The sequence below is a fragment of the Dipteris shenzhenensis genome, chromosome 28 (assembly GCF_047967505.1).
Source record: "Dipteris shenzhenensis isolate YYH24624 ecotype China chromosome 28, Dip_SZ_1.0, whole genome shotgun sequence".
NCBI lineage: Eukaryota > Viridiplantae > Streptophyta > Polypodiopsida > Gleicheniales > Dipteridaceae > Dipteris > Dipteris shenzhenensis.
The window spans coordinates 7,930,790-7,958,044 of NC_141623.1; the positions used below are offsets into that span (position 1 = coordinate 7,930,790).

A 27,255-nucleotide genomic window follows, 5' to 3' on the forward strand; every position below is an offset into this window, starting at 1 on the left:
GAGCCGTGGGCTGCTAGCTATCTACGTAGCTAGCTTGTGCACTAAGTCACTTTGAAGCAGATGGTGATGGAGCATTGTTGCAGCTCAGAGGGTCGACCATCGTGGGCTTTGAGGCCCTTGAAGCTAGTCGCTGAAGGGTTGCACGTAGGAGAGGTTGCATGCGAGAGAGTTGCTATATAGGAACAGCAGCTGTGTGTGTTGTCTACAATTGGTGCGGGCATGAGAGATGGCTTGTAGGAGCTGTAGAGCCATGTAGGTAGGCGGCCCTACCAAGGAGGAGCTCACACAAGATGGCACAGGAGTTGATGGCAGCTCGATGAAGCTCTGTGGTGTAGTTGCAGAGAGCCCACAAATATTTATATTACTTCTGCCTATATTAAAGTAGACAAGAAAGGTGTACCTTGCACTAGAGGGGTCTCATTAGTCACAACCTCTTCAAGGAGCTCATAGTATGCCTCTCCAGCATCACCTATAAAACCTGTGCCCAAGTTTATTTTTCACTACCATGTTACAGTCAAAAGAGAATCTTATATGAATGCCTCTGTACATGTTCGCGAAATGTCTATTTACCTTTTTGTCATTGCTTGCCTCTTTTTGGACTTGTCTTTCCACCACCTTGCTGACTACCTACAACCTGAAAGCTCCACTTGTGAGGCTGAGCCCCCTTCAAAGTACAAGAATTCTATAACAAAACTAAAAGTCTAGAGGAGAAGCAAACCTGGAATGTCAGCTTCACTTGCCCCCCCAGGAACTATAGTCTCTAGCACCAAGTCAGCATTCTTCTTCAGCCCTTTCTCTCTCTCAAGAACTTGTCCCATCTCCAAATCTATCCACCAAGGATAGTGCTCAAGCTCCCATCTAGAGAGGCTCTAAAGGGCAAGTGGATACATGCATGACTCATCATTACTGACTAGCACCCACTACCAAGCCATAACAAGAATGGAAAAAGATGTTCCTTTTCTTTCAAATGAGCAAAGTAACTGGAAAGAAATAATAAAAACATAAGTGTCAAACATCATAGCACATAAACATCATAGAAGCAGTGACAAAGGGTTTTGAATTATGTATCACCAATATAGAAGCCTCTTTGCCACCATATCCTACAATTCCACTTTCTTTGAGGTGGTCTTCTCTTCACTCTTATCCCTTTTGCACTACAAAGTAAAAAGAAAATTTCATGCCTCAAGTTTGACCTCCTCATAATAATCATATAGAGAGCACTTTGGAGGAACAACCACTGCACCCATGATATCCTAAAAATCAATAAGAAGATCCTGGGACTCCTGACCAAATTTTTCAAGGAGCGCTTCTCTTCGCAACCAACTGAAACAAGAATTTGAAATTTAACATCATGAAATAGAAATGAATGTAAGACATATATCAATTTAATAACCACTAAATACTTACACTCTATATGTGTGATCCACTCGAGCAAGACCATAAGCCATCTTGGTTGCCTTGCTTACCTCTCGTAAGGATAGTCATACTATCTTTGTATGAATGGGGGCATCATACAATGCTAGCACGCTCAATTTATCCAATGTGGCAAAGCTATTGGGTCCCCACCCAAGAGATAGGACTTTTTCCCACCATTTATCCTCCAATTTTGGGTCAAGTATGTTCAGCATCTAAGGGGAAAGAAGAAATCACACAATAATGACATAAGAATCATTGATCACATTCAAACACATAGAATGGAAATCATCTTGCCTATTTTTATTCATACACATGAAGTAATGAATTACCTTGCATGTCCTATCACCATAACGAGCAACAAGCTCTCCAAGCTCCTTCTCCTCAAGCTTCTCAAGCTCTTCCACACAAAACAAGTCAATTTTGCTTGCTCAGGCTTCTTGTTTAATGACTGGGATATTTGAAGTTGTCAACCAAAAAATAAACATGTGAGTAAAGAAAGCCCACAAATAGAGCAACTAACAAGATGATCAACCAAACAAATGTAACTTACATTGTACATCAACTTCCCAAGGTATCTTCTACTAAGAGGATACCAAGGCTCACTCCCCTTAGTATATTTTTTCCATATTTGAAATATTAAATTCCTATCCTTCTCAAGAAGTTCCTTCATGTAGCTTTCATGATCTACAGAACAAATATTCAAGAAATTAGCGAGCTCATCCCTGATAGATGTGACCACCAATGCATATGTATTCATGTTGAAATATAAAAGCATGTCAAAACCAATTAAAGCCAAAAGTCCCAAAGAAGAGAAAACACAAGAAATATAATTTTGAAGCACTTACTGACAAAATATGAAGAGGGGAGAGGAGAAGAGTGGAGATGAGGAGAGAGGGCACAGCTAGAGAGCACACCACAAATGACTAACTGTACACTAGAATTAGTTGAAAAAATAGAATATATACAAACCCTTTTAGGGTTAGGGTTAGGGGATCTAACCCTTTCCTTTATAGCACTCTATAAGGTTAGTGCTATGCACATATGATCACGTGATGGTGCTATGCACACATGATCACATGATGTTGAGCGTGAACTCTCAACACCTTCCCTCAAGATCAACATCATGAAGTAGGCCTTCCCTCAAGATGATGATTCTGGGGAATCGAAGAAGGACTGAGCATTACATTCCATCACACCCCTTTAATGGGAATGTCCTTCCTCTGCATCAAACCAAGAGCTAGTCGGTGTTTCTCGAATAGCTCTTTACCGAGTGGTTTGGTAAAGATGTCTGCAACATTTTCTTTGCTATCACAATGCTGCAGTGTGATGTCACCAAGTAACACTCTTTCTCTGATGAAGTGCTCTCTGACATCAATGTGCTTTGTTCTGGAGTGATATACTGGATTTTTGGCCAATGCTTGAGCCGATTGATTATCACAGTATATTGTTGTTGGCTTTGATTCATCAAAGTAATCTGTTTCTGACAATAGTCTTCTGAGCCATATAGCCTCACATGCACCTGTAGTGAGTGCTCTATATTTTGCTTCAGTCGAAGACAAAGAAACAGTTGGCTGTTTGTTTGACAACCATGATATAGCACCTTGACCAAGGAAAAATGCATATCCCTGTGTCGATCTCCTGGTCTCATGATCTCCAGCATAGTCACTATCACAGTATCCATGCAACCGTGGATGACTTCCTCTGTATTCTATCCCAAATTGTCTTGTACCTCTGATGTATCTCAAGACTCTTTTGGCTGCATTCCAGTGAGACTGTTTTGGATTTGCCATAAACTGTGCTAGTGAGCTTACTGCATAACAAATATCTAGCCGTGTGATTGTCAGATATATAAGAGATCCAATAAGTTGCCTGTAGTATCTGTCATTGACTGTAGGCTTTTCTGAATCTTTAGTAAGTTTCAAACTCTGTTCCATGGGAGTGGCTGCAATCTTGCAATCTGCCATATGAAACTTCTTCAGGAGACTGTCAACATATTTGAGCTGCCTCATGAATGTGCTATCTGAATCTCTCCAGAACTCAATTCCAAGACAATAGTGCATAAGTCCAAGATCTTTCATGTCGAACTCTGCAGATAAGTCTTGTTTTAGTTTTCTGATGAAGCTATCCTTGCTTCATGTCACAATCAGATCATCTACGTACAAAAGTGCAATAGTAATATCTTCCCCTTGAACTTTGTAGTAGAGAGTATGATCTGCATTGGACTTCATGTAGCCCAGATCAGTGAATTTACTTGTCAATTCGGCTGTACCAACTTCTGGGGGCTTGCTTTAAGCCATAGAGACTTTTCTTGAGATGGCAAACCTTGTTCTCTTGTCTTGGTTCAACATAACCTGCTGGTTGTTGCATGTAGACTTCCTCGTCTAGATAACCATTGAGAAATGCATTCTTGACATCGAGCTAATACACATTCCATTTACTGAGTGTCGCTAGTGATATCAAGAACCATATGGAATCCATCTTTGCTACTGGAGCATAAGTCTCATCATAATCTTGGCCATATTGTTGTGCAAATCCTTTTGCAACTAATCTGGCTTTGTATCTCTGAATACTGCCATCTGGATTGTACTTCACTTTGTATACCCATTTGTTGGCTATGGCCTTCTTTCCTGGTGGAAGGTCGCATAATTCCCAAGTGTTATTTTTATACAAAGCATCCATTTCTTCATTCATAGCAGTTTGCCATTCTGGCTTATCTACTGCGTCTTCGAAGTACACAGGCTCTTCTGTAGCCATGATGGTAGTCATAAGAGCATAGTTGGTGGTTTCCACCTGAATTGCTTTGCCTTTCTGAGCATATGTCAATCTGGCTGGTGGTCTGCTTTCCCTAGTAGACCGTCTAAGCTACTGTGACACTGCTTGGGGTGTTGCTGGCAATTCTTGCTCTTCTTCATCAACCTGTTCTGTAGATGACTGTGAAGTCGATGCTTCTATCTCCTGTGTAGGTGAGGTTTTCCATTCTGATTCCTCATCGAAGATTACATCTCTGGAGATAATGACTTTGCGGTTGATGGGATCATACAATTTGTATGCTTTGCTTTCTTCACTGTAGCCAACCATGATGCATTTGCGTGACTTCGCATCCAATTTCCTGCAATGATCATCATGTATGTGGGCATATGCTATGCAACCAAATATGCGGAGATGCCCAATGCGTGGCTTGTGTCCAGTGAATGCTTCATAAGGAGTCATACCTTGTATCGGTTCGGTAGGAAGCCGATTAAGCAAGTAGTTAGCTGTAGCTATTGCTTCTGCCCAATACTGATTCGGAAGATGCTTTTCACTAAGCATTGCTCTAGCACTGTCTGCTAAAGTCCCATTCTTCCTTTCAGCTATTGCATTTTGCTGAGGAGTATCTGCACATGTGAATTGTCTTCGAATGCCGTGAGTTTTGCAAAAGTTCATGAATGCTGAAGACATGTATTCACCTCCTCTGTCTGATCTCATGACCTTGATCTTTCTGCCTGTTTGGTTTTCTACCATGGCTTTGAATTCTTGAAATCTGGCAAACACTTCAGATTTCTCTTTCAGAAAGTAGACCCAACAATATCTACTGTAGTCATCGATGAAGGTCAAGTAATAAAGTGAACCATTGATGCTGCGGGTCTGGGCATAACCCCATACATCTGTATGAATCAAATCAAGGATACCTCGTGCACGAGAGGTACTTCTGACAAAGTTGGTTTGCTTTTGTTTGCCGAAGCAGCATGCTTCACAAACTTTTCCAAGAAACTGTAGCTTCGGAATCCCAATTGCCATATTTTGATTCCAGAGATCTAACAAGTACTTGAAGTTGACATGACCATATCTCTTGTGCCATTTTGCAGATAGTGGCATCTGTTGCATTTGAGCTGACATGGCATGCTTATCTGGTACTGTAGCTAGCATCCTGTATAAGCGTCCTTCCTTGACACCTTTTGCTACTAGCTGACCTCTTTTGGATTTGTCTCTGATAGTGCATTCATCACCGTCGAAGATGACTTTGTAGTTGTGTTCCGTCATTTGACCTACTGACAAAAGGTTCTTGCTGAGCTTCGGAACATAGAGCACATCTTTGACTAATCCTTTTGTACCAGTGAAATTGTTCATAGGGATAACACCTGTCCCTTGAACCGGATTCGGTGTATTGTCTGCTGTGTAGATGACATTCTTTTGACCTTCTAATGGCTTCATTTCTGTGAACCATTCCTGATGATTTGTCATATGAGATGATGCACTGCTGTCAATGTACCAAGGATCCTGTTCCACTTGGTCGACTTGATAGCTGAAATCCTCTTTGGGATTGAAATCAGTGTCTAGGTGCATTGTATCAGTCTGATGCAATTCCTCACTTGCAAGAAACATATTGCCATGTTCATTTGCAAAATGACTATGACTAGAATGTCCACCACGATGATTTCCTCTTCCTCGGGAATTCCCTCGATTACTGCTGGATTGACCGCCTTGGTCATACTGCTTCTTGCGGCAATCTCTTTCATAGTGTCCAAACTTGTGACAATAGTTGCATTGAATGTTTGACACATTGGTGGATGCATTCCCTCGTCCTTGAAATCTTTCTCGGTTGGAATGATTTCCTCTTTGCTGATTCTGATGTTGCTGAGGATGATGCTGATGCTGATGCTGATTTTGACTTTGTTGATGATGACCACTTTTTTGATATGATCTACCTCTGTTTCTGCCTTTGCCTCTGCTTCTGTCTGAAGCTGTGAATGCCTGATCATTAGAATGACCTTTACGTGCTTGAATGGCCTGAGTCCTGAGTTCTTCACCAAGTAGAACTGACTGAAGTTCTTCCAGTGTTGGAATTTGCCGTTGGATGGCAATACTCTGGACTAGATTCTCATATCCTTCTCCTAGTCCATTCAGGATTACTTGAACCATTTCTGCGGGATTCATAGTCTCTCCTGCTGCTGCAAGTTGATTGTTGTAGTCTTTGATGCGGAGTACATAAGCATGACCGGTTTCACTACTGTTGCGGAAACTCTGGTTGATCTGGTTTCTCAAGGTGAGAATCCTGGATGTGTTCTTGGACTCGTAGAGAGCTACGAACATATCCCATGCTTCTTTTGATGTCTTGACTGTGTTGAGCTGTCCTAGCATGACATCTTGCACATTCTGCTTGATCAGGTGATAGGCATACTTGTCTTTCTTATCCCATTCTGCTTGAGCTCGGGCAATGGCAGGATCTGCTACTGGTGCGGAAACTGTTTGTGTAGATGTAGATCCCGATGTAGATCCCGTTGCTGGTGCTGTGACAACAGATGGAGTAGAGCTACTGGTGGCTGGATCGGCCAATGGTCTAGGTATGGATCCATCGACATACTCCCATTTGTCCTGAAGCACAAGAATGGTCTCCATTCGGTATTTCCATGTACCGTAATTGGAGTTGTCTAACTTAGCAGATGCCTCCAGATTGAGGTTGCTAGTCGACATGGTGCAAACAATGTACTCAAAAGTGTCCTGAAAAACTCTGTATGAATCAACTGCAAATACACTGAAGATGCCAAGTGAAATCTCTGTACCGTCGGTGAAGATAGAACTACAGTATACAAGATCTGATCTGTGTTACAAGGCTTGTGGCAATGATGCCAGGAATAGCCAAGAGGCTTTACAAGGCTGAAAAAATGATGTGCACGATGCCGTGAGATAGCCAAATAGGCTTTACAATGGTGGCATGTGTGTGTGAAATCAAGTGCTATCTGCCCACTGAATCAATCTGCAATGCCTCTGAACTCTGAAGTCTGCTCACTGAACTGATGAACGTAGGATTTCAGGTAATGTAATGATGTGAAATCGGATGTGAGCGTATGGACTGACTCCGAGTAGGTACTAGTCGGGAATTTCGGGCATGGCTTAGATTGGCAACTTGGGGAATTCAAAGCGTCCCCTCTATGGCAATCTAGTCTACTCTGATCTAGATCTAAACCAATCGTCGATCGATGAAAGAGCAGCAAATAATTCCTTTTCCTTTGTTCTTTTTAAGTGCTGGGTCAGATGCGTCGATGTAGAGGCAAGTGTGCGTGAAGGAAGTGGTTTTGTAGGCGAGGCTCAAATGTGAGTGTAACTTGCACCGAAATGTGTGCGTGATGTAACGAGCGCGTAGAGCACGAAAAATTGAGCGACTTTCCTTTTTGGAGCACCCTCAAATTCTTCCTGGATCAAGAGATATGACTTGATCTAGGTGGAGGGGCAAAAGGAGTGCAAATGGTGCTCAATGATGATGTGTCACTGTGAGTCACATGCAGTGATGATGTGGCACTGTGCTTAGCAAGAGGTGTGCCAGTGAAGCTCTGTGCTGAGGTGGCAGGAGTGTGCACGTGCAGTGTGTGCACAGTGTGCCTGGCAAGGGACTGTGCCTGCAGGGGTCAGTGCTGACTGGACTACTGAGGTGGCAGTGCTGAAGTGGCACTGATGATGTCAGCAGGGTGATGTGGCACTAATGATGTGGCACTGATGACATGGCACAAATGACGTGGTAGTGCTGATGTGGCAGTGCTGATGTGGCAGTGATGACATGGCAGCTGACGTGGCAGTGATGATGTGGCAGCTGACGTGGTAGTGATGACATGGCAGCTGATGTGGCAGTGATGACGTGTCACTGGATAAGATGATGACATGGCAGATAAGATTGAGTTAAGGTAGTTTAACCATGGTTCAATGACCTATGGTAAACTTGACTTGTGGTAAGTTAACCAACCTTATCCACTCTCTAACCAAGGTTACGGTACCCGAGTTAACTGAACCAAATAAGATGATGTGGCATCTTCATGACCAAGCCCAAGGGTGTGAGGTCACCTGGGATAAGGTTCTTGCCACGTGTCTGTTTCCAAGGTTGGAAAACCTTGGATTGCAGAGAAAATCTGTGAGTCGACGGAGCTCAAAAACAGCGATAGAAAATCGATGGCATCGACGGAATTTTGAGTTGGAGCACCAATGGAGATCGCTGAGGTCGCCAAACGGACTAAAGTTGGCGATGGAAGCTTGGAGTCGTTGGCGACGGCGGCTGTCGTGAAGCTTCATTGGAGTTTGCAGGGTCCGTGGAGGAGAGGCTGGGCCAGAGCGCTGCTCTTTGGTCTACAGGTTAAGGTCGTTCAAGAGTCATGGAGGAGCCGCGTAGGCTTGGAGACAGCTATTCGAGGCGTGAGGCTAGCGGCGGCCGATCGACGGAGAAGATGACGATGGAGGTGGCCCGTGATACAAGAGGCTGAGAGCCCGTCTGCGTTGCTGTTTGGAGAGGTAGGAGGGTCGTTGCAGCTGAAGGTCATTAGTTGCCCGTGTGCGCTTGCGAAAGAGAAGATTCGTGGGCAAGGTCATTGCAACCCTCAGCCGTTGCGTCTCGTTGGAGCATCGACCGTGAAGAAGCGCATTGCTCGTTGGAGAGGCTTGGAGTTGTCAGAAGCTTGGCGCAGCCTTCTCGTAGGTGGCTACAGATGGCTTACGAGGGGCTCGTTGGCGCTGCGTTGGAGTCTTCGCTGCTTGAAGCCTCAGGTCGTTGGAGGCTCACAAGCTGCAGTCGTTGTATTGGGAGGCTTAGAGCCTTAGAGCTGTGGAGTCCAAGCTTTGGCTAAGCGAGTCATGGGCTTTGCTTGAAGCCTTAGATAGAAGCTTGAGTGTTGGATCCGGTGATGCTGCTCGGTGGTCGACGTTGATGTTGGGTCTCTGTTGCAGGTGGGAGCTCTAAGTTCTTGCCCTTCTCTCAAGCTCTCTCTCTTTCACTCACAAAAGTTCTCAGAGAACTTCACACATCTCAAGGAAACCTTTCTTTCTCATAAATCACAAAACTCTCTCACACAAATATAAAACAGATATATCTAAATCTCTCTCTTCGGAAGAGAAGAACTCTCACTCTCACGGAAGAATGAACGGAATAGAGAATCGAATGAATCTCTCAATGAAACTCTCACAAAATGAATGGACAGAAATTCCTCTCAAATGGACGGAAATTTCTCTCAACAGAAGTGAAGGGAAGGATCTCACAATCACTCAAGAGAACTCTCAATCTCACAATCTCTCTCACACTCTCACAAAGAATGGCGCCTCAGCGGAAGGCAGAACCATGCTCTGATACCATGACAAAATATGAAGAGGGGAGAGGAGAAGAGTGGAGATGAGGAGAGAGGGCACAGCTAGAGAGCACACCACAAATGACTAACTGTACACTAGAATTAGTTGAAAAAATAGAATATATACAAACCCTTTTAGGGTTAGGGTTAGGGGATCTAACCCTTTCCTTTATAGCACTCTATAAGGTTAGTGCTATGCACATATGATCACGTGATGGTGCTATGCACACATGATCACATGATGTTGAGCGTGAACTCTCAACACTTACAAGTTCATTCTTTGTAGGGTAAAAAGAAAAGCTATTTCATTGACTCTTGTTGGATCAATGATAGTACACAAAACCCTATAGTGTTTCTCTCTAGTATGGGAGTAGCTCTCTCTTATCATAGATTGCCATGCAGCCATTCGATGGTTTCCCTCCCAGACATAGAACATTCTATTTGAAAGATTTTGATGAATTTGACTTCCTGCTATCTCTGCTTCATATTCTTCATTCACAATTCTCCAAATGGGATCCCATTCTTGCATAATGTCCTCAGACACAAATGTTCCCTCTCTAGTAGATGTCCAGCATGAAACTATGAAAGCTCCTTTATCCGTACACATACCCTTCTCTTTTAAAGGCAGCCTTCAATCTAGACACATCATCTCTTAGTCCCCTCACTTTTGCATATGGGATCAGCTGGCATAATGGAATGGGAGGGGGCTCAAAGCAATTGAACATTCTAGTTTTAGGTAGAATGTCCTCTCCTTTATCTAAGTATAATATATGCTCATGTATTGTCTCTTCTCCAAGAGGAACAATCTCTAGACATACAATGTAAGGAACAATCTGCATGGATTCCCAAAAGAGTATCTATTTCATCACCCATTGCATTCCCACCTTCTTTGCTCTACATTTCTTCAAGGACGAGCAGATCCTCTCGAGCTTTCAAATGTTCAGGAGATGGCTCTCTTCCCTTTCTTTGGTCCCCTCTTTTACCTCATTTGCTCCCTCTTGGTTTTCCTCGACCTGCAAGATTGCTTCAAAAAAAAAGAAGTCTAGCATTAGACAGTAGTAAACAAATCTAGAAAACATAGACAATTCTTAACTTCAGTAAGAGACCACAAAAAGTTAAAGTAAAAAAAATAGCATTCATTCAAATTCCAACAAACTTGCTACATGAAGCATTGCATGCTACTTAGTGGGATGAATTTAACACAATGGATGAAATGCCAAGCAATGGAATGCATGAAACTATGTGGAATGCATGCTACTTTATGGAATTCAAGGTACACAGTGCAAATCATGTTGACCACATGCTAGCTACTCAAATGACTGCATGCTACTCTCTGACCCTCCAATATTTGTTCATCCACAGTAATAGAATCTTCACCCATATCCTATCTAAGATTCAAACTTTTATCTTTCCCCTTTGTAGAACCACATTTGATTTAGTATCAATGACCATGTGGACTCCTAACCATGTAGAATGTGTGTGAGGGGATATAAGCAATTTACCATTAAAATGAGCATAGCATTGACCAATGACTACTAACATGATCTTGTGCATTCCATTCCACCATGCCATAAGCCATGGCCATTGCATTCCATTGATTCCTTTGAGTAGATAGCCATTGCACAAGGCTTTGAATACAAGTTTCACCATGGACATATAATCTTGACCATAGGACTATGAGATTCAATGCTATCATCATTTTCAATTTGGAATATCACTTGGCACTAATAGCCAAAAGATGTACATGAGGCCCTTGCAATGCATTTGTAAATATGGTTTGGCAAAATGTGTAGCAAGCTTCCAGTAGGCAATACCTGGAGTAAGCATTCCATTCCATTGATGTAATACATTGTTTTATGCCACAGGTCATGGGCATGCATTTCACTTATGATTTCCATTTCACAATTTCGTTGGAAATGCAATGGGAAATGCACTTAATTAGATGGAACCAAGTGCAATATGGCCATGGTTTTGACTGTCAATGTATAAGAGCTTTGTAAGACAAGTATGCAATATAGCAAGCCATGTCTCACATATGCTAGCAGATGAAAAGCAAAGCAAGCATCCACAAATAAGCACATCAAAGTTCATTGCCTATGAAATAGATAGAAAGCATTGCCATTAAATCAGATGGGAAAGCCACCAATGGATGTATATGATTTTTCATGGATCCCCAGTGGAAATCTTTGACACTTAAATAGATGGGAATACCATCACAATATCTAGATGATGTACCAAAAGACCCACAAGGAAAGCACCAATGCCTCACAAATGCAAGCTAGTGAATGCCTCACAATTCCACAATGCCGACCCTCTGATATATTCCATGCATTCTAAGGGAGAGTTACACCTAGGGTAGAGCATCTTGACCATAGGACTATGAGATTCAACTTGGTTATCAACATTGACAATTGGAATATATCTTGGCACTGTTAGCCAATTGTTGCGCATGAGGCAGATGGTAGATGCAAAATAATAAAATATGGCTATGGTTCCGAAAGCCTTTGTAGAAGGCATTGGTCTTGATAATGCATTCTTGGAGTATGTAAAACCAGGCCACGATGTTGCGGCCTGGTTTTACCTACTCCAAGAATGCAATAAAGCAAGCCTCAGATATGCAAGTAGATGAAAATGATAGCAAAGCAAGCCTCAGATATGCAAGCAGATTAAAATGAAGCAAGCATCAACATATCTATGATTATGATCAATGCCACATTAATGATCAATGCTACAATGATCAATGCCCCATACATGATCAATGCTATAATGATCAATGCCCCATCAATGATCAATGCTGGCATCTCTGCACTACTTCGCACAGTGCAGTCTCTGGCCTACGCTGCCTGATCACTTATTATCATGCAACCTTTTACTGTAGCTTTGCCACCTTCACTAGGCACGCACCCATGCAGATCATTAAAATTGAAGGTTGGCTTGGAGAGACCACCATGCTGGTTCTTGCTAGAATAATTAGATGCACTCTATCATTCTGAACACTGTCACAACACAGTCTCTGGCCACCTATCTCATCATGCAGCCTTTGCCACTTCTTTGGCGGTAGCCCATGCAAATCATAGGTTGGCTTAGAGAGACCACCACGCGTGTTTTTGGCATAATAATTGTTGAGATATCGAGCTCCACTCGAGATATGCCAGGGTGACCGTTGTGTACTTATGTCACCGACTTGTTAGCTGGAGATGCGGTTGGTACACCGCCCATGAATAATAGCTGGTGAATAATAGCTGGATGACAGCTATCCTTATCTACACTAGTTCGTGGCTCAGTTAGTATGCCACCTTAGTTAGTTGAGTTTGGTTTGAGACCCACATAGAGGGTTCTTCTATTTCTTTGTACTTGAGTTCTTTTGGCTTACACAACTAAGAAGAGGAAAACTGTTTTCAGCCTCCACCTTCGTGTGTATTCCCCCATTGTGCATGTGAGAAAGCCTCAAGTGAGACTCCTTCCCTCTCTCCCACTATCTTCACATGGTATCAGAGCCTTGTTCGTGGTAAGGAGCTCAAGAAAGCAAGCCAAGTTCGTGGTGTCCTGGTAAGAGGACCAGTGTTGCTTTCCTATTTCGAGTTTGGGAGCAAATCTCTGCAGGTAGCATAGCCAGAAGTGCAGGAGTGCACTGTTTCATATTGAGATGCCCTTCGCGGTGTGGCGAGAGCGCAGTATATGCTGCGGGTGTGGGCGAAGCCCTCAGTGACTTTATTTTTTTGATTTGAGGCCGTTTCGGGGCCCGTTTTGAAGGCGGAAGTTCTTCGCAGGCACTCAGAGAAAGGCCCTGTTTTTTGCTGTGCGACCACTGCGCGGCTAGTCGGTGGAAAGGTGCCACAGAAATTGCATCGCATGCCTGTGTGCAGAGATATTGGGAGTTGCAGATTCATGCCTGTTGCCTGTTGATGCAAAATCGTTCACTAGGAAGTGACTGTGTGGTGAAATACCACTCTCGTCGGTTTTGCAGATCTACCCGTGTGAGGCAAAAGCTGTGTTTTTTGCAGTGACAGAATATTTTGCAGTGTTCTGTAATGGCATGTGATTCTCTTTCACAGATTGTCACTGAAAAGCTTGACAAGAACAACTTCCAGGCATGGAAGTTTAGAATGACGAATTTCTTGATGGGAAAAGGCTATTGGGAATTCATTACAGGAAATGAAGAAGAACCTGTTCTTCCTAATGTTCCCAGTCAACAAGAAATGCAGGCATTCAAAGGATGGCATGAGAGAGCCAGGAAAGTTATGTACTGGCTGTCTATCAGTATTTCGGACTCCATGATTGTGCATATTCAGGATGCAAATACACCAAAGGAGGCATGGGATACTTTGGCTAAAATGTACAGCACAAATACGGCACAAATACGCGGGCCAGGAAAATGCAGCTCAAGCAGGAGCTACACAATGTGCAGAGAGAAAATATGAGCATCAATGACTACCACATGAAGGTGAAGAAAATTTCGGATGCACTTGCTTCCATTGGGTCGCCAGTGGATGATGATGATTTGGTTTCTGTGACCTTGAATGGTCTAGGAAAGGATTATGCACAGTTCCGGACATCCATTGCCATCCATGAAAACTTTCCTGATTTTGAGGAGTTGATTGCTCTTCTAATTTCTGAAGAGCAGAGAAATGGTGGTGCATCTTCTTCAGTAGGAACTTCAAAAGAAACTGTCTTCTACTCAAATGCTGGCAGAGGTAGAGGCAGAGGTAGAGGAGGCCGATCTGCAGGCCGTGGTAGAAATCAGAATATGCAGCAAACACAAGAAAACCAGTCCTATGCAGGAGGACGTGGTAACTCTAGAGGCAGGGGGAGCCAAAGAGGCCGTGGTGGATGGCAGAGAAGCCAAAATGCAAACAGCAATGTTGAATGCTACTATTGTGGCAAAATGGGTCATATGGCTAAGGACTACTATAAAAAGCAGAATGACATTATGAGTGGAAAATTGCAGCAAGGCAATTATGCATCTTCTAGCAGGCAGGGTGATGACAGAAATGAGCATCTATTTATGGTGCAGCATATGACCAATTCTGTGACAAGTGCAGAAGAACAAAATGATGTGTGGTATGTTGACTCAGGTGCATCAAACCACATGACAGGTTATGCAGAATGGATGCAAGATGCAAGGAAGATGGAAAAGCCAGGATTTGTGGAGACTGGTGATGATACTGCACATCCTATTGTGCAGATTGGCAAAATTCCCTTGTCTATGCAGGATGGGAAAAAGAAATACTTGTCTGATGTATTTCATGTCCCGAACATCACCAAGAACCTGGTTTCTATTGGTCAAATGGTTGAGCAGGGCTTGCAGGTCAGATTTAATCCTCATGGATGCTTTGTTGAGGATATGAAAAATAATGGTTGCTTGATAGCAAAAGGAAAGAAAAAGGGCAGGATGTTTACATTGGATGCGGACATGCCTGAATTGAGTGCAGCAATGTTTGCACATGGGACCGGTGTAGTTGCAGATATTGATATCTGGCACAAACGCATTGGTCATGTTAATATACAGCGACTTAAATCAATGCAAGCCCAAAATATTGTTGCAGGATTGCCTAAATTCAAGGTTGCAGAAATGCACAAGGTTTGTGAAGCCTGTCAATTTGGGAAACAGGCAAGGAAACCTTTTCCTAGGCATGTTCAAGAGAGTAAAAAGCCATTGGAATTAATCCACTCTGATGTGTGGACTACAAAAGCTGCATCTATTGGAGGCTGTCACTATTTTGTCACATTTATTGATGACTTCAGCAGAAAACTGTGGGTGTATTTTATGAAAAAGAAAAGTGAAGTGTTTGGGCACTTCAAAGCTTTCAAAGCTATGGTTGAAAAAGAAACAGCCCTGCAAATAAAATGCCTAAGGTCAGATGGAGGGGGAGAGTACCTCTCAAATGAGTTTGCAAGGTTCTTGCAGGAGCATGGTATAAAGCAGCAATATTCATGCAGTCATACCCCACAGCAAAATGGAATTGTAGAAAGAAAAAATAGGCATATTGGAGAGGTATCTCGGGCTATGCTAAATGAAAAAGATCTACCAGATTATTATTGGGCTGAAGCAGTTGCTACAGCAGTCTATATAATGAACAGGACTCCCACTGCAGCAATACATGGCATGACGCCAGAGGAGATGTATATTGGTAGGAAACCAGATATTTCTCATTTGAAGATTTTTGGTTGCATTGCCTATGTCCATGTGCCAGATGAGTTGAGGTCCAAGTTGGATCCAAAAGCTGAGAAGTGCGTCTTTATTGGTTATTCTCTGCAGCAGGAAGGGTATAGATGCTATAACCCTTCTACATGCAAGTTCACAGTGAGCAGAGATGTTGTTTTTGATGAGATGAGCAGCTGGTATAAACCAGTAAATGTGATGATTGATGTAGATGCACAAAATGGTAATGCTGCACAGAATGCACAACAGCAATCACAAAATATCAGTGGACCTAGAGTGTCCTCTACCAGTGGTTCACATACTTCGCCATGGACAGGCAGATTGAGATCAGGAGAATCCCCTCAAAGCAATGCAGAGCAATGCAGAGAGTGGTACGCAGGTATCACGAAAAGGAAAAGAGAAGGTAGATCAGCCCATGTATGATGTCAATGTAGGTCACTCTTGTGTGGATGGTGAATCCAGTGGCTCAGAACAGAGCATTGATGATGAGTTGGGTATTCCTTCTGTTGTTACACCTAGAGTAAGGAAGACCAGGGATGTTTTGAGAGCACCTGCAAGTGAGCCTATTTTGCGCAGGTCTACCAGGGTTAGGTATCCTGTGGATAGGCTGAAATATGATGGATTTACAGCCATTCACTATGCCTATATGGTCAAAGTGATACAAGAACCAGAACCCACTTCTTTTGAGCAAGCCATGGGAAATGAAAAATGGGAGAAAGCCATGGATGAAGAAATGGATGCCTTGGATGCTAATGCTACATGGGAATTGGTGCCTTTGCCTAAAGGCAAGAATGCAATTGGCTGTAAGTGGGTTTATAAGATCAAGCACAATGCAGATGGTTCTGTGAATAGATACAAGGCAAGATTAGTTGTCAAAGGGTATGCACAGACATATGGCATTGATTATGAAGAAACTTTCAGCCCGGTTGCAAGGATGGCAACCGTAAGAGCAGCCATTGCTATGGCTGCATCAAAGGGATGGTCTTTACATCAGATGGATGTAAAGAATGCCTTCTTGCATGGTGATTTGCAAGAAGAGGTCTTTATGGAGCAGCCAGTAGGTTATGTTCATGCTACTCATCTTGAGTTTGTTTGCAGGTTGAAGAAAGCCTTGTATGGCTTGAAGCAAGCACCTAGAGCATGGTCTGACAAGATAGGACAGTATCTTGTCACTATTGGCTTTCATATTTCCAAGGCAGATTTCTCACTCTATGTGAGAAAAACAGAGAAAGGGATTATGCTGCTGGTCACTTATGTTGATGATTTGATCATCACAGGTGATAGTGATGAAGATATCCTTCATGTGAAAATGCTATTGAAGCAGAAGTTTGAGATGAAGGATTTGGGAGAGCTGCGTTATTTCTTGGGCATTGAGGTGATTAGATCACCAAGTGGGATACAGCTCTTGCAGAGGCAGTATGGATTGGACATGCTGTCCAAATATGGGATGACAGGCTGTAAGCCTATTTCAATTCCTTTGGAGCAGAATGTGAAGCTGAGCACAGATGCAGGTGAGCTTCTGGAAGACCCTACTATGTACAGACGCATAGTAGGAAGTTTGATTTACATGACTATTACCAGGCCAGATTTGAGCTATGTTGTTGGGTTGGTAAGTCAGTTTATGCAGGCTCCAAGGAAACCGCATTTGGATGCGGCTAGACGCATACTCAGGTATGTGAAGTCCACATTGCAGTATGGACTATTTTATGAGGCTGGGGTTCAAATACAGTTGCATGGATACACTGATGCTGATTGGGCTGGTAGTATTTCTGATAGACGATCTACCAGTGGATATGTGTTCTCTTTTGGGAGTGCTGCAGTCACTTGGAGCAGCAAGAAACAGCCTACAGTTGCCTTGTCGAGCACAGAGGCTGAGTACAGGGGTGCAGCAATGGCTGCATGTGAGGTAGCTTGGTTGCATAAGCTACTCTATGATATGCATCAGTCTACAGATGGGCCGGTTGTCATTTATTGTGACAACATGAGCAGTATACACTTGGCAAAGAACCCAGTCTTTCATGCTAGAACAAAGCACATTGAGGTGCATTATCACTATGTGCAGGAGAAGGTTTTACTAGGTCTCATTGATCTAGTTTATGTCAACACAGAGGATCAGGTAGCTGACATCTTCACGAAAGCATTGGGCGCAGAGAAGCTGTGCAAGTTCAGAGACCTGCTTGGTGTGCAGGATTTGGGATTGAGCTCGAGGGGGAGTGTTGAGATATCGAGCTCCACTCGAGATATGCCAGGGTGACCGTTGTGTACTTATGTCACCGACTTGTTAGCTGGAGATGCGGTTGGTACACCGCCCATGAATAATAGCTGGATGACAGCTATCCTTATCTACACTAGTTCATGGCTCAGTTAGTATGCCACCTTAGTTAGTTGAGTTTGGTTTGAGACCCACATATAGGGTTCTTCTATTTCTTTGTACTTGAGTTCTTTTGGCTTACACAACTAAGAAGAGGAAAACTGTTTTCAGCCTCCACCTTCGTGTGTATTTCCCCATTGTGCATGTGAGAAAGCCTCAAGTGAGACTCCTTCCCTCTCTCCCACTATCTTCACAATAATGAGACACAATCTATCATTCTAAGCATTGCCTCAGCGTAGTCTCTAGCGTGACCACTTGTCATCGCCCAGAATTCAAGGTTGTCTTCGAGAGACCACCATGCTGGTTCTTGGAGTTATAGCTCTGTTACCTATTTTTACATATTACAGGAGGAGATCTATGAAAGCCACCATGCTGGTTCTTGGAGTTATATATTTGTGTACCAAGGAAAATGTATTCCATCGTGCAACCAAGCAAAATGCAAGACAATATGGCCCTTGAGGCATTCCCTTTAGGGGGGCAAGGGCCATATCTACATGCATTATACAATATCCAGGATGCCACTGTATAGAAATGGCATGTTGATATGGCCCTTACCCCCAAAGGGGACCCCTCAAGGGCCATATCGTCAATTGCATTTTTTGAAAGTTTAATTGTATTTTTTTAGATGTATCTCCATGCAACCACAACGGTGTGGTCGTTGGAGTTATTTTAGCACTATTTTGGTCATAAACCAAGGAAATTGTAGTCCTTCTTTCTTGGTATTTTATTCCTTGTTGTAGTAAATATAAATGATGAAAAAAGTACAATTTATCGAGTGAAAATTAAGCAAAAGAGATTACAATGTACATTTACGTCCAATAACAAGTTATATAAAAATAATCAACTTATACCGAGCAAAAATTGAACAGATGATCTTACATTTATAAAAGTTAACAACAGTGCATATTGAGAGCCTCAAATTGAACAACAAGAGATTGCATAAATGCCTTAGTCTCTTAGAGACCAAAACATTACATCCAGTGAGCCAAAAGATCTTTAAGCTCGCCCAAAAGATTACATCTAGTCATTGCTGAGAGCCTCATCTGAGTAAGAGGGAATTTGTACAACTCAGTTTTTAGCCAGTCTAGATTGTTGCATCAAAAAATTTGAGGGAACCAAAGGAGGATACAATGGAGAGGCCGAAGACCATGCATATTGCTAGGACTCAATTAATCACCCCCCCAGCAAGTTGAGAGTAATCTACTCTGAAACTATTGAGGGCTTCGTCGACATCTAGGGGGAACCCATACAGCACAGCCATAAAGAGGTCCTCTATGAGGAGGCAGTCGATTAAGCGAGCAAGAAAAAGTGAGTGGGCTGAAAAAGCGAGCGAGGTTTTCCACAATTTCCATTGAAAGGACCCTAAACATAGCTTCTTGGAAACCCCTAATTGAGAAGTATCCCAAAGATAAAACTAACCTTCCTATGTTTACTAGGTTCATGTAAATCCCTAATTGGGAAGTATGTCAAATATAAAACTTACCTTCCTATGTTTACTACACTAGCATTGCCAATTTCATAGCACGGTTTAGCATCATTCATAAATAATACTCGTATGACATAGAACGTACCTTACTTTGTTCACCATACTACCATTGTTGATTTTAGTCTACCATAACTTCCAATTCATGCTATACTCACATTATGCAACAGTAGTATGTGTGCTTGAAAGAAACCAATTCCTCTCCAAAATGCAGGATTCCATTATTGATATGACAATTATTTCACATTTCAAATGGGTTTAAAAAGTTTCATAAGGAAGCTTGCATTTCAATTCAATGCTTAAAAAATACTCCACCCACATCTTGATTAAAACTCAAGTGCCATTTGAAAGCCATCTTCGGCATCATATCTTGAACAATAACATCACATCTAGAAATTTGAATTTTCAGAAATAGCTTTTCTCAACCAAATGGTTATCTGCAAACCATGAATAAAAATTGTTTTTGCAACAATATTCTACTCTTCCTCACATTCATCATCAACAAAGAAGTTGTGCGGTTTTTGCCTATCTAAAGGCCTCTTATCATATCTTCGATTGCTTCCCATGAACTTTGCCATTTCTTCTGCAACACATGGCAATGTATTACAACCAAACATACATTTAAAGCCATAGTAAGTCAAAGTGGGAAAGTCATTCATGGTGCTCACAAGATGAACTTTTAATACTAGAAGGTACCCATGAATGTCAAATTTGATTTAGATTATACATGCACATAAATAGAGCATAAAAGTAAATCATATGAAGAATCCAAATGTCTGTCAAAAAACAAATAGGATCAGCAACATACTACTCATCAAAAGGATTTGGGAGAGGGTCCACTCTATTCTCTTGCCCATCTCCGCCATGCTCTAACCTCACCCTTTTTCCAAAATGGTCCACTACAAGTGTAAAGAATAAGGGAGAGAGATAGGAGACTCAAGTTCAGCTTTGTTCACAACACACAAAAGAGAGAGGACACAAGGTTGGAGGGTGAAGCGTTTCTTCACTTTTGCACACAACAACAATACAATAGAAGAGGGAAATACCCTATATGTCAGACCCTAGAATACGTGGTTCATATGTGAACCCAAACCAAAAACATATGTGGTAGTCTAACTACACCACGAGTACAACTAACATAGGCGGTGACATAAATGATAGTCATCCAGGAGATATATCGGGGGTAGAGCTTGATATCTCAACACTCCCCCTCAAGCTCAAATCCATCTCACGTACACCAAGCAAGCTCCTAAATCTGCGAAGCTTCTCGGTACCCAATGCCTTCGTAAAAATATCAGCCACTTGCTCCTCAGTGCTGACATAGACAAGATCAATCTCACCAGCTAGAACCTTCTCTCTCACAAAGTGATAATGCACCTCAATGTGCTTCGTTCTAGCATGATAAACTGGGTTATTAGCAAGCATGATGCTGCTAATGTTGTCACAATGAATGACAACTGCTGCATGAATTGACTGTCCCATATCTGCAAGTAGCTTCCGTAACCAAGCTACCTCACATGCAGCCATTGCTGCACCCCTGTACTCAGCCTCTGTGCTCGACAAGGCAACTGTTGGCTGCTTCTTGCTGCTCCAACTGATGGCACCACTCCCAAGGGAAAACATAAAACCACTAGTAGATCTCCTGTCTGAGACACTACCAGCCCAATCAGCATCTGTGTATCCATGTACCTGTAATGCACACCCAGCTTCATAAAACAGTCCATAATGCAATGTGGACTTCACATACCGCAGTATGCGCCTAGCCGCATCCAAATGTGGCTTCCTCGGTGCCTGCATAAACTGACTCACCAGCCCCACAGCATAGCTCAAATCTGGTCTGGTTATAGTCATGTAAATCAAGCTACCTACTATGCGCCTGTACATAGTAATATCTTCAAGAAGCTCACCTGACTCTGCATTGAGCTTCACATTCTGCTCCAATGGAACAGAGATAGGCTTACAGCCTGTCATCCCATATTTGGACAGCATGTCCAAACCGTATTGCCTTTGCAACAGCCATATCCCACTCGGGGATCTAATAACCTCAATGCCCAAGAAGTAACGCAGCTCTCCCAAATCCTTCATCTCAAATTTCTGCTTCAACAGCAGCTTCATTTCATTAATGTCTGCATCACTATCACCTGTAATAATCAAGTCATCAACATAGATGACTATAAGCACAATCCCTCTGTTTGTCCTTTTCACATAAAGTGAAAAATCTGAATTGGAAATCTGAAATCCAATAGTGACAAGATATTGCCCTATCTTGTCTGACCATGCCCTCGGTGCCTGTTTTAAGCCATACAAGGCTTTGCGCAACCTGCATACAAAATCGGGGTGTGAATTATCCTCATAACCTTCTGGCTGCATCATACAAACCTCTTCCTGCAAATCACCATGCAAGAAGGCATTTTTCACATCCATCTGATGCAAAGACCATCCCTTTGCAGCAGCCATAGCAGTTACTGCTCTCACGGTTGCCATCCTTGCAACTGGGCTGAAAGTTTCCTCATAGTCAATTCCATATGTCTGCGCAAAACCTTTGGCAACCAATCTTGCCTTGTACCTACTAACAGACCCATCAGCATTGTGCTTTACTTTGTAAACCCACTTGCAGCCAATAGCCTTCTTATCATGAGGCAAAGGCATCAAATCCCAAGTGTGGTTTGCATCCAAGGCAGCCATCTCTTCATCCATAGCTGCTTCCCAATTTTTATGCCCTGCTGCATCCTCAAAACATGTGGGCTCTGGCTCCTCTAGAACCTTGACCATATAAGCATAGTGATGTGCTGTATACCCATCATATCTCAGCCTGTCAACTGGATACTTAATACGAGTGGACCTCCGTACAACTGGATCAGTTGCAGGAGTCTTTAAATCATGCCTGCTTTTCCTTGCACCAGGTGTAACAACAGAAGGAATCCCAAGTTCCTCATCAAGGCTCATTTCAGAGCCGCTTGACTCTCCATCAACATGAGAGCTACCAGCAAACACATCAAACACTAAAGCATGGTCTACTTTTTCTTTTCCCTTATGTGATACCTGCACAACACTATCAGGGCTGCCATGTGACGATTCACTAGATCTCAATCTCCCTATCCATGCATTAGATCCACTAGTAGACGACTCTCTGGGTCCACTCAAGGCTTGAGATTGCTGCTCTGCATTTATTGCAGCATTCCCATTTCCTGCATCTGCATCTCCTACCATAACAGTTGGTGCATACCAGCTGCTCATTTCATCAAAAACAACATCTCTGCTCACTTGCATTTTGCGGGTGGAAGGGTTATAACAGCGATACCCTTTCTGGTTCAGAGCATATCCAATAAAGATGCATTTTTCTGCCTTTGGATCCAGCTTTGTTCTCTTCTCATCAGGAACATGAACATAAGCTATGCAACCAAATACCTTCAAGTGAGAAATATCTGGTTTTTGGCCTGTATACATTTCTTCAGGCGTCATGCCATGGACAGCTGCAGTGGGGGTTCTGTTCATAATATAAACAGCAGTTGCTACTGCTTCAGCCCAAAAATAATAAGGCGTGTTTTTCTCATTTAGGATCGTCCGTCCTACTTCTGCAATATGCTTGTTCTTCCTTTCTGCAACCCCATTCTGCTGAGGGGTAGACCTGCATGAGTACTTCCTTTGAATTCCCTGTTCTTTCAGATATTCACAAAATTCTTCTGAAAAGTACTCTCCCCCTCCATCAGATCTTAGCACTTTAATATGCACACCTTTCTCTTTTTCAACCATGGCCTTAAAAGCCTTGAAATGGCTGAACACTTCACTTTTGTGCCTCATAAAATAAATCCACACCTTCCTAGTGTAGTCATCAATAAACGTCACATAATAATGGCATCCACCAATAGAAGCAGTTTTGGTTGTCCAAACATCTGAATGAATCACTTCCAAAGGTCTTCTGCTCACCTTAGCATTTTTGGGAAATGCATGTCTGGCCTGCTTACCCATTTGGCATGCTTCACATACCTTTTGCATTCCCTCAACTCTGAATTTAGGCAAACCTGCAACAATGTTTTTCGTTTGCATAGATTTCAGCCTTTGTATATTCACGTGCCCAATGCGCTTGTGCCATATCTCAATATCTGCAATGACACCTCTCCCATGCGCAAACATAGCAGCTTTCACCTCAGGCATATCAACATCCAGGGTGAACATTCTGCCATTTTTGTTGCCTTTCGCAACCAAGCGGCACTTATTTTTCAAGTCCTCAACAAAGCATCCATCAGGATTAAATCTAACTTGCAGACCTTGCTCAACCATCTGGCCAACTGAAACCAGGTTCTTAGTGATTTTTTTGGAACATGAAGTACATCTGCCAAGTACTTCGTTTTGCCATCCTGCATAGCCAATGGCACTTTACCAACCTGCGTAATTGGGTGGGCAGTATCATCACCTGTTTCAACATAACCTGGCTTATCCAAATTTCTAACATCATGAAACCACTCACCATGACTGGTCATGTGGTTAGAGGCACCTGAATCAACATACCAAACATCATTGCAAGCTGCAGCATCTCCTGACATGGAGTTAACCATATGCTGCATCACAAAAAGGTGCTGATTTCTGTCGTCACCATGCCCACTTGATGATGCATAGTTGCTTTGCTGCAACTTCCCACTTTTGATGTCATTCTGCTTTTTATAGCATGTATTCTCCTTGTGTCCAGGCTTTCCACAATAATAGCATTCTGTGCTGCTATTTACTTGCTGGTTCCTTTGCCATGAACCACAGCCTCTTTGGCTCCCCCTGCCTCTAGAACTACCACGTCCTCCTCCATAGGACTGGTTTTCCTGTTGTTGCTGTTGGTTCTGATTTCCTGCACGGCCACCAAAACGGCCTCTTCCTCTACCCCTGCCTCTACCTGTATTCGAGTAAAAAGTAGTCTCTTGAGAAGTTGAGGTGGCTGAACCACCATTCCTTTGCTCTTCACTCAGCAAGAGAGCAATAAGTTCCTGAAAATCAGGAAATGTTTCACGGACTCCAATGGATGTCCGAAACTGTGCATAATCTTTCCCAAGACCATTCAAGGTCACAGACACTAAGTCCTCATCATCAACAGGTGCTCCAATGGAGGCAAGAGAATCTGCAAGGCCTTTCACCTTCAAGGAATACTCATTTATATTCATATTTTTCCTTTGCACATTGTGCAACTCCTGCTTTAGCTGCATCTTTCGTGCTTTGGTATTTGTGCTATACAGCTTCACTAATGTATCCCATGCCTCCTTAGGTGTCTCTACATCCTGTATATGCACAATCATAGAATCTGAAATGCTAACAGACAGCCAATACAAGCATTTTCTTGCTTTTTCATGCCATTCTTTAAAGGCCTTCAATTCAGCAGGAGTGGGAGCAGCACCCAACACTGGTTCTGCAGTTTCACCACTGATGTACTCCCAAACTCCCTTTCCCATAAGGAAGTTTGTCATCCTGAACTTCCATGCTTGGAAGTTGTTCTTGTCAAGCTTCTCACTGACAATGGTAGACAGATTCTCAGACATTTTACAAATCACGAATTGCAACAGCAACCTGTAAAGACAGCAAATGCCTCACAAGGGCAAATAGCAAAACTTCTGCAAACAGCCTCACAGGGGCAGATCCGCAACACTGACGAAAGTGGTATTTCACCACACAGTCACTTCCTAGTGATGATTTTGCATCAACAGGCAACAGGCATGAATCTGCAACTCCCAATATCTCTGCACACAGACATACGATGCAATTTCTGTGGCACGTTTCCACCGACTAGCCGCGCAGTGGTCGCACAGCGAAAAACAGGGCCTTTTTCTGAGTGCCTGCGGAGAACTTCCGCCTTCAAAACGGGCCTCGAAACGGCCTCAAATCCAAAAAATAAAGTCACCAAGGGCTTTGCCATCTCCCGCAGCATATACTGCGCTCTCGCCACACCGCGAAGGGCCTCTCAATCTGAAAACATGCACTCCAGCACTTCTGGCTGTGCTACCTGCAGAGTTTTGCTCGCAAACTCGAAATAGGAAAGCAACACTGGTCCTCTTACCAGGACACCACAAACTTGGCTTGCTTTCTTGAGCTCCTTACCACGAACAAGGCTCTGATACCATGTAAAGAATAAGGGAGAGAGATAGGAGACTCAAGTTCAGCTTTCTTCACAACACACAAAAGAGAGAGGACACAAGGTTGGAGGGTGAAGCCTTTCTTCACTTTTGCACACAACAACAATACAATAGAAGAGGGAAATACCCTATATGTCAGACCCTAGAATACGTGGTTCATATGTGAACCCAAACCAAAAACATATGTGGTAGTCTAACTACACCACGAGTACAACTAACATAGGCGGTGACATAAATGATAGTCATCCAGGAGATATATCGGGGGTAGAGCTTGATATCTCAACAACAAGTGGCTCAACAATGTTAGCCACAATACTACTATCTGAGTCAAAAGAGAAGCATGGCCTACCACTAGCCTGACATGCATGCATCAAAGGAGCTATGCCACTAGCCTGACATGCATGCATCAAAGGAGCTATGCCACAACCCATCTCCAACACAAACCCACCTAGAATACACAATAGAGATATAAGGCACCCAATGAAAAGGCTACTCCTCTCTAGCCCACCTCGGGCTACATGAGAGGACATCGGCAAGGTTGTCCTCTTAGCTACAGGTACATAGTGCATCCACAAATCATCTAGAGGATCGATCGAAAGCCTCTGAAACAAAGGTGCACTCTCATCCCAAAATACAAGTGGATTCTTATTGGCTCTACAGAGCAGAACCAATAGTGATACATGCATCTGCATAATAAGAATACAAAATTTCAAACTAGTGAAATGAAGCAGATCTGCAAGCATCATAGCATGATTCAAAACAAACCAAAAATAAACTCAAATGAAAGCATGTATTTAAAATCCACAACATACCATTTTTACAATATGTAGAAACACACTTGAAAAAAAACATCGAAAGGTCAGAAAATATTGAACATATTGCTTACCTTATGAGATATGCCCCGTTCCTTCCAATATCCATACGGAAGTTTGTCATGAATGATGATACACCTTGCAACTTCCAATCCCTGAACATAAGCAAATCTCTCCATCCAAGCCACACAATATCCTACATAAAAATAATTCAATCTTGAGCCAATTAAAATAAAATAGAATACATACAATTCAAGTAAAGCTAGTACGTCTTACCAGCCATAGGACATATTGTAAAGAATAAGGGAGAGAGATAGGAGACTCAAGTTCAGCTTTCTTCACAACACACAAAAGAGAGAGGACACAAGGTTGGAGGGTGAAGCCTTTCTTCACTTTTGCACACAACAACAATACAATAGAAGAGGGAAATACCCTATATGTCAAAACCTAGAATACGTGGTTCATATGTGAACCCAAACCAAAAACATATGTGGTAGTCTAACTACACCACGAGTACAACTAACATAGGCGGTGACATAAATGATAGTCATCCAGGAGATATGTCGGGGATAGAGCTTGATATCTCAACACTCCCCCTCAAGCTCAAATCCATCTCACGTACACCAAGCAAGCTCCTAAATCTGCGATACTTCTCGGTACCCAATGCCTTCGTAAAGATATCAGCCACCTGCTCCTCAGTGCTGACATAGACAAGATCAATCTCACCAGCTAGAGCCTTCTCTCTCACAAAGTGATAATGCACCTCAATGTGCTTCGTTCTAGCATGATAAACTGGGTTATTAGCAAGCATGATGCTGC

The 27,255-nt window shown here is 42.8% G+C and overlaps 1 pseudogene; it reads right to left on the minus strand.

Moving 5' to 3' along the window:
* Positions 1-1,253: 1,253 nt before the first annotated feature.
* Positions 1,254-9,885, minus strand: LOC147883128 (uncharacterized; annotated as a pseudogene).
* Positions 9,886-27,255: the final 17,370 nt, after the last annotated feature.